Here is an 8,244-nt window from a genome sequence, read left to right on the forward strand (position 1 = left end):
ACCTTCTCAAAGGCAATTAGGGATTGGCAATAAATGCTGGCCTCGCCAGCGACACCCACATCCCATCAATGAATATTAAAAAAAGAACTCCGTGGCTCTTCAAATAATGCCATGGGATCTTAATGCCCTCCAGAACATACAACTGTTTAGCATTTCATCTCCAGGACAGCACGTCCACCAATGCAGCATTCTTTCACTTCTCTACTGGAGTGTTGGCTTAGGCTGTGTCCCCAAACTCCTGGAGGGTGAACCTTCAACCCACAAGCTTCAAATCCAAAGGCAAGAAAGTTACCAACCGATCCCAAGGTATTCCCTAATGGCGTGTTTCCATTGAACAGAACATTTCCAGGACTGAGCCATCCTATCCGCATACAGCTGGCAATGGTTTTCTTTAGTTGACTCTTTGATTACATCAATACTTTGTTGGCTACAAAGCACTTTGGGATATCCTGAGGTCATGAAAGGCACCATATAAATGCAAGCTCTTGCATTCTTTCTGATTACACCTGATCCATAGCTAGAATAAGCTCTCTGTCAATCAACAAGTAACTGAAGTTTTGTTGACCAATTTTGTGACAGTAATCGAAGTGTTCACCACCTTCTGAAGAGCGAGTGAACCTGCCCCAAGCAAAATCTGACCGACAGGTTACTTTAGTGACTCATCTCCATGATGTGTTGACACTGTTAGTACAAGCACCCTATTTTAAATCAATAAACCGTCATAGGAAATTATCAACTAGCTTGCGTAATCCTTTGAGTGCACTGATTAACTCTTATCTTAATGATTATGTGGTGAATAAACCAGCTGTCTTTGCATTGAATTCTTCAATAGGAAACTACAGTCTAGGCAAACAGGGTGATGGTGAACTCATTCACACTACAGAATGAAGTGCATGTTTCACACCGAAAACATCCCATGTTACTCTGAAATCTGCTGAACCGGGAATGTGATTACACTGTGGAGGAAGGCTAGTTATCCCAATAGTGCAATGCTGGGATTGAGGAAAGGAAAATGATGGAAGAGGAGAGAAATCTCTTGGTAGTTACTGGGGATGAACTTCTGATAATTATTAATACTCCTAAGTATTAATGTCTGAATGGATGAACTGTCCAAGCTGATAAACTACAGAGACTCTCCTAAGCCGGGTAACAGCTGGTATATACATGTTTTAAAGATCATTATTACTCCACTCCTGCCAAAATTAAAGGCCCCAATTGTTGTGTCCGTGTATAATAAGACACAGACTGCGGAGAACAGTACAACAGGTGTTTACTCAACGTGGCTCACACTGCAACTGATCTGTACAGATTACTACTCAGTGCTATATACAGGTGTGGTCACTGCCGGTACTGCAGTATACATGAGCTGTAAAAGATAGTTCCCCCCCTTAAAGGTATATACATTACAATTCCTCCCCTTTTAGATTAACAGTACCATAACACTCATTTAACAATTAAATATCAAACTAATTACAATTAACACTTTTAACATGCAACATTAGCTGAAAATAGTCTATTTACATATTCAGTCTTTGGGGAGGCTTCCTGATCCTTTCTGGGTAGCGCCTTTCCCGAGTGTCTTGCTCTTGGTGCGGAGGTGATTCTGGCCCCCTGTCATCGGTTGGTTCATCAGCTTCTGATGCTACTGTTTCTGGGGTAGATGCGACCTGTACGTCGGGTTCATCACCAGGTACGTATGGGCGAGGCATGGGGTTGACTTGTTCCTGTGACTCTAGGATCTGGTCAGCATGGCGTCTCACGATGCTCTCCCCAACATCCACTGTGTACATTAGTAGGCCCTGCCGTGTGCATATCGTTCCTGGCTGCCATTTTTCTGTCCGGTAGTCGCGGGCCAAGACTGGTTGCCCTACATTGAAGCTCCTTGTTGGCTTCTCATGGATGTGCTGGAATTGCTTACTCTCAACATCTCTTCGTACGTTTGGTCTGAGCAAATCCAGGTGAGATCTTAACCTTCGGTTAAAGAACATCATGGCTGGGGCCTGGTTGGTCACTGCATGTGTCGCATTCCGGTAGGCGAACAGGAAATTGTCCACCTTGTGCTGCAGCGGAATGTTGTCATTGTACATAGCCTTTATTGCCTTCTTAAAGGTTTGTACGAACCTCTCAGCCAATCCATTTGTGGCTGGATGATACGGGGCGGATGTGTAATGCCTTACCCCATTCTTTTTCAAGAACCTCCGGAACTCTTTGGACACAAACTGTGGTCCGTTGTCGGAGCAAATCTGTTCTGGCAAGACATTCCTGGCAAAAATGGTCCGTAGGACTGCAATAGTTTTCTCCGTGGTGGTGGAGGACATTTTGATGACCTCAGGCCATTTCGAGTGCACATCCACGGCTATTAAAAACATTGAGTCCATGAATGGACCAGCAAAATCAATATGCACCCGTTGCCATGGAGATGAGGGCCACTCCCATGGGTGTAGAGGGGCCTGTGGTGGTGCATTTTGGACTTTCTGGCATCCTGAGCAGCTCTTGGTCAGGTCCTCGATTTGTTTATCGATTCCCAGCCACCACACATAAGCCCTGGCTAGGCTTTTCATTTTTACCCCTCCCAGATGACCCTCATGAAGCTCATTGAGCACTCTATCCCTTAACTTGGGTGGAATTACCACTCGGGATCCACACATCAAGGTCCCCCGGCACACTGACAGCTGTTCTCTCCTTGTCGAGAATGCTGGCAACAGTGAGTCGCCATGTGCTGGCCATCCCTTCACCGTCAAATCATATACCCGAGACAGTGTCGGGTCATTTCGGGTTTCCTTTTCGATACAAGCGTTAGTTACCGGTAGGTATTCAACTATAGTCGAATGGAATATTTCGACAGGATCCACTGCTGGTGCTCCCTCCGCAGTAGGCAGTGGCAGGCGTGATAGCCCATCAGCATTTCCATGCTGTTTTGTGCCCTTATATTCAATCTCAGTGGTGCACCCCTAGAAAAAGTGACCATCTTTGTAGTCGTTGTGCAGTCATCACCGGAATGCCCTTCTTCAGATTAAAAATGGAGACAAGAGGCTGGTGATCAGTCAGCAAGGTGAATTTCTGCCCGTGCAGATAGTGATTGAACTTTTTCACTCCCCACACTAGGCTGAGGGCCTCTCTGTCAATCTGGGCGTAGTTACGCTCGGCTGAGGTTAGCAATCGTGACGCAAAGGCTATTGGCCTCTCTGAGCCGTCCGAGAATTTGTGCGACAGCACCACTCTAATGCCGTAGGGTGACGCATCACATGCCAACCGAATTGGTAATGCTGGGTTGTAATGCGCCAATACCTCTTTCGATGTGATTAGTGTTTTGCTCTTCTGGAAAGCTCGTCTACATTCGTCACTCCACTTCCATGGCACCCCAGTTTGCAGTAGGGTGTTCAGTGGGTGTAGTATTGTAGACAAATTTGGCAAGAACTTATGGTAGTAGTTTACCAGCCCGAGGAACGACCTCAGCTGTGACACATTTTCCGGTGCTGGAGCCTTGACTACTGCCTCAATCTTCTCTGGGGACTTATGTAACCCCTCTTTATCGATAACGTGGCCACAATACGAGATCTGTTTTCTAAAAATCTCACATTTGGGCGGTTAGCTCGGAGCCCATATTCCTGCAATCCAGTGAGCACCTGCTCCAGGTTGGCAAGGTGATCACTGTCATTTTCGCCCGTGACCAGGATGTTGTCCAAATAACACTGGGTCCCTGGGATCCCTTGCAGGACTTGTTCCATTGCCCTCTGCCAAATAGCTGGAGCTGATGCTACCCCGAATACCAGCCGGTTGTATTTGTTGAGACCTTTATGGATGTTGATTGTGAGGTATTTTTTTGATGCTTCTTCTACCTCCATTTGCAGATACGCCTGGGCCAGATCAATCTTAGTGAAGCATTTCCCTCCAGATAGCGAGGCGAAAATATCTTCAATCCGCGGAAGTGGATATTGTACGGTGTGAAGGACCGGGTTCACTGTTACCTTAAAGGCCCCACAGATGCGAACCTTCCTTGGTTCCCCAGGCGTGCTGCTCAACGACTTTTTCATCACAGGGACGATGGTTGTAGCCCACTCACTCCAGTCTACCTTGGACAGTACACCTGAACGTTCCAAACTCTCCAGCTCTGCTTCGACAGCTGGGCTGATCGCATAAGGTGCCGGTCTGGCCTTAAAAGATTTTGGGCTTGCGTTTTCTTCAATTTTAATCATCGCTGTCATGCCTTTTAGTGTTCCGAGTCCTTGCTGGAACACTTCTTTCGCGTCAGTTAGGATCTTTGACAGTCGCCCAGGTGTGACGTCATCATCCTTTTTGTCAGCCACAGTCAGTGCCTGTATGGAATGCCAATCCAGTTATATTTTCTGGATCCATTCATGTCCCAGTAATGGTGGTCCTCCATCTTGCAATACATACAGGTCTAGTTTTGGTGTTTCCTTACCGTTATATATAACGGTCACCCTTATTTTTCCTTTGGGGTAGACTTTTTGCCCTGTGTACGTCTTCAAAATAATTTTTGTGTCTCTCAAGTGTATGTGTGAGAATAGCCGCTCGTAGTCCCATCGGTTTATGACTGTTAGGGCTGATCCTGTGTCCAATTCCATCTTTACCTGGACTCCTGCTAACTTGAGAGTGACCCAAATGGTTCGGTGATCCTCCGTTGTGATCACATTATGTAGTTTCAGACAACTCAGTTCCCTGCTTTCGGAGTCATTATCACTCTTTTGTTCGTCTGAACTATTCTCCGTCATCTTATGCACCTTCTTGTACTTTCCTTTGGTAGGTTTCTTATTGCTGGTTTTCTTTCCCGACCTATAGACTCGTGCTATGTGTCCTACTTTTCCACACTGTCTGCACACTTTGTCTTTGAACCAGCAATCATTCTGGTCGTGTGTTGTTCTGCCGCAGCGATAGCACTTCTCTGTTCCATATGACATTTCGTTTGTGCCATATTCTTGCGGTCTCTGTTGTATCGCTGCAGCGCCCCGTGCTGCTGCTTCATATGATACCGCAATGCTGAAAGCCTTTTCCAGCGTAAGGTCCTTTTCAGATAAAAGCCGTTTCTGGGTTCCTTCACTTTGAAGCCCACACACAAACTTGTCCCTTAAGGTATCTGCCAGTCCCGCTCCAAACTGGCAGTGTTTCGATAGTTTGCGCAGTTCTGTTAAATAATCAGCATTGCTTTCATCCTTATGCTGGTTCCGTTTGTGAAACTTGAATCTTTCTGCTATCAGCAGCGGTGTGGGGTTTAAATGTTCCTTTAGTATCGTTACTATGTCTTCAAAACTCTTTTCCATTGGCTTCGTTGGGGTTACTAGATTTCGTAATAAACCATACGTCTTTGCACCCATTAAATTTAACAATACCGACGCTTTCTTGTCATCTGACACCTCATTTGCCTTGCAGTACACCTCTATTCGTTCGACATATGTAGTCCAATCTTCAACTTCATTGTCAAATGCGGTGATACTGCCACTCTTCGGCATTTTGGGTGTGGTTTAAAATGGCGTCTCCCAATGACTTAAAATGGCGTCCCCCGCGCTTTCCTTCCTCCCCCGCTGCTGCCAACGCCGCTCCCGGCAGTTCTCGTGGCAATGGTGGCACCCTGTAGGTTTCATGCGCTTCTCCTGCGCTGCTGCCAACGCCTCTCTCGGCGGTCCTCGTGGCAATGGCGGTGCCTCGCGGGTTTCTGCGCGTCTCTCTCTCCCTCTCTCCGACGCTGCTCGGCCCCTGAACACCGGATGCGCCCTGTGCGCTCTGCCCTCTCTCTCTCTCCCCCGTCGACGCTGCTCGGCCCTTTGCTGTGCCGCTCGGTCGGGCTCTAGCCCACCGCTGTCCAGGAAGGGTCTGCGCACTACCTGTTGCCAGCCCGTTTCGCTGGACCACCTCGACTGGAAAGCCAAGCCTGACTCTTGACAGCCTCCCCTGCAATTCTCGAGTCTCTGCTGGATGACTGGGCGGTTGCCCGTGGTCGACGCCCGAGTCTCTGGCCTTGACCTCCAATCCACTGATCTCCAGGAACGAATCCCCGGGAGGTGATGCAGAGTTGCAGGTAGGTTCGAACTTGCCTTATCGCCAATGTTGTGTCCGTGTATAATAAGACACAGACTGCGGAGAACGGTACAACAGGTGTTTACTCAACGTGGCTCACACTGCAACTGATCTGTACAGATTACTACTCAGTGCTATATACAGGTGTGGTCACTGCCGGTACTGCAGTATACATGAGCTGTAAAAGATAGTTCCCCCCCTTAAAGGTATATACATTACACCAATATTTATGGGGAGGCGGGAGGGTGCAGTGGAGAGGTCAGCGATTGAGGCTTAGGTGGGGGTGGGATCGGCTGAGGGAGAGAGGCCATCGGGGCAGATCGGGGCGCGCCGGGGGTTGGTGTTGGGGGGCGCGGAGATCGGGTCTGGATCTGCTATATACACCAGATTTTTATTTAATGCAAGTTGGTTTCCATTAATGTTGGTATCCTCTGCTCAGTTAAGAGCTAATGAATTTCTGATTATTTGTATATTTGGTTTAAAGCACTTTGCACCTCCTTCCCTTTCTGCACCGAATTCCCACTCTACCAAATTTCCGTTGCCACTCTGTATAGCAGATACCCCCAGATCTGTGTGTTGAGCAAATTTCCCTCAAATATATACCTCTTCGAAACACACTAATTACAACTAGGCAGTCAACAGCCAGCTGCAAGTTACATCTAGTCAGGAACCCACTTATTGACTGTTAACTGACTTGCCTTTTTTAATTGGTCATTTGGATGACATGACTTCATCAGTCATAATTCAATTTACCAAAAGCAAAAATAAACTTTTAAAGGTGCACAAACAATATCTCCAAACTGTATGTGGAACTAAATCAAAATGTTGTTTTGTGCATCAACGATGGACTTCAGTCCCTGCGGAAAGCCTCAAGCGTACCATCGGACACCGCGAGCTCCCTCTCCAGGGACAGCCGGATGGCCACTGACTTGCAGTTTTAAAGTAAGAAAATTATGTTAAATTTCAGGTCAACACACTACCTGTACTATTTACCTATTACTTACCAGTGAATTCCCACTCTCTCCAAATTCCCATTGCCACCCTGTATAGCAAGCCATCCGTTTAGCGATACTCCCAGTTCTGTGCGGGGAGTCAGAAAAATAGTTAGGAAAGCAAAGAGGAACTACTAAATTAAATTATCAAAGAATATAAAAAGAAATAGTGAAGTATTCTGCAAACACATTAATAATAAAAGAAAAATCAGGATTGGGATCTTCTTCCTTTTTTTTAATTTGGGATCTTCTTCTTAGGCAGTCCCTCGGAACCGAGGATGACTTGCTTCCACATTCAAAATGAATTCTCAGGTGACTGATGATTCCAATGCGGGACCTACAGTCTCTGTCACAGGTGGGGCAGACGGTGGTTGAAGGGGCGGGTGAGTGGGGTTCTTGGGTTGACGTGCACTCCTTACGCTGCCTGCTCTTGGCTTCCGCTTGCTCCCGGCGAAGAGACTCGGGGTGTTCAGCGCCTTCCCAGGTGCTACTCCTCCACTTTGTGTGGTCTTGGGCCAGGGATTCCCGGGTATCAGTGGGGATGTTGCACTTTTTCAAGGAGGCTTTGAGGGTGTCCTTGAAGCGTTTCCTCTGCCCACCTGGGGCTCTCTTGTCGTGTTGGAGCTCCGAGTAGAGCGCTTGTTTTGGGAATCTCGTATCGGCATGTGGACGATGTGACCCGTCCATCTGAGCTGATAGAGCATGGTCAAAGCTTCGATGCTGGGAATGTTGGCCTGAGCGAGAACACTGACGTTGGTGCGCCTATCCTGCCAATGGATTTGCAGGATCTTGCGGCGGCTGCGTTGATGGTACCTCTCCAGTGCTTTGAGGTGCCTGCTGTACATGGTCCATGTCCGTGAGGCATACAGCAGGGCGGGTATCACTACTGCTCTGTAGACCATGAGCTTGGTGCCGGGTTTGAGGTCCTGGTCTTCAAACACTCTCTTCCTCAGGCGACCGAAGGCTGCACTGGCACACTGAAGGCGGTGTTGGACATCGTCATCGACGTCAGCCCTTGTTGACAGTAGGCTCCTGAGGTATGGAAAGTGGTCCACATTGTCCAAGGCCTTGTCGTGGATTTTGATAATCGGGGGGCAGCACTGTGTGGTGGGGGCAGGTTGGTTAAGGACCTTTGTCTTACGGATGTTTAGTGTAAGGCCTATGCTCTCGTACGCTTCGGTGAAGGTGTTAATGATGGTTTGGAGTTTGACCTCTGAGT

The sequence above is a fragment of the Somniosus microcephalus genome, chromosome 20 (genome assembly GCF_052327205.1).
Source record: "Somniosus microcephalus isolate GS21.2 chromosome 20, FLI_Smic_1.0, whole genome shotgun sequence".
Lineage (NCBI taxonomy): Eukaryota > Metazoa > Chordata > Chondrichthyes > Squaliformes > Somniosidae > Somniosus > Somniosus microcephalus.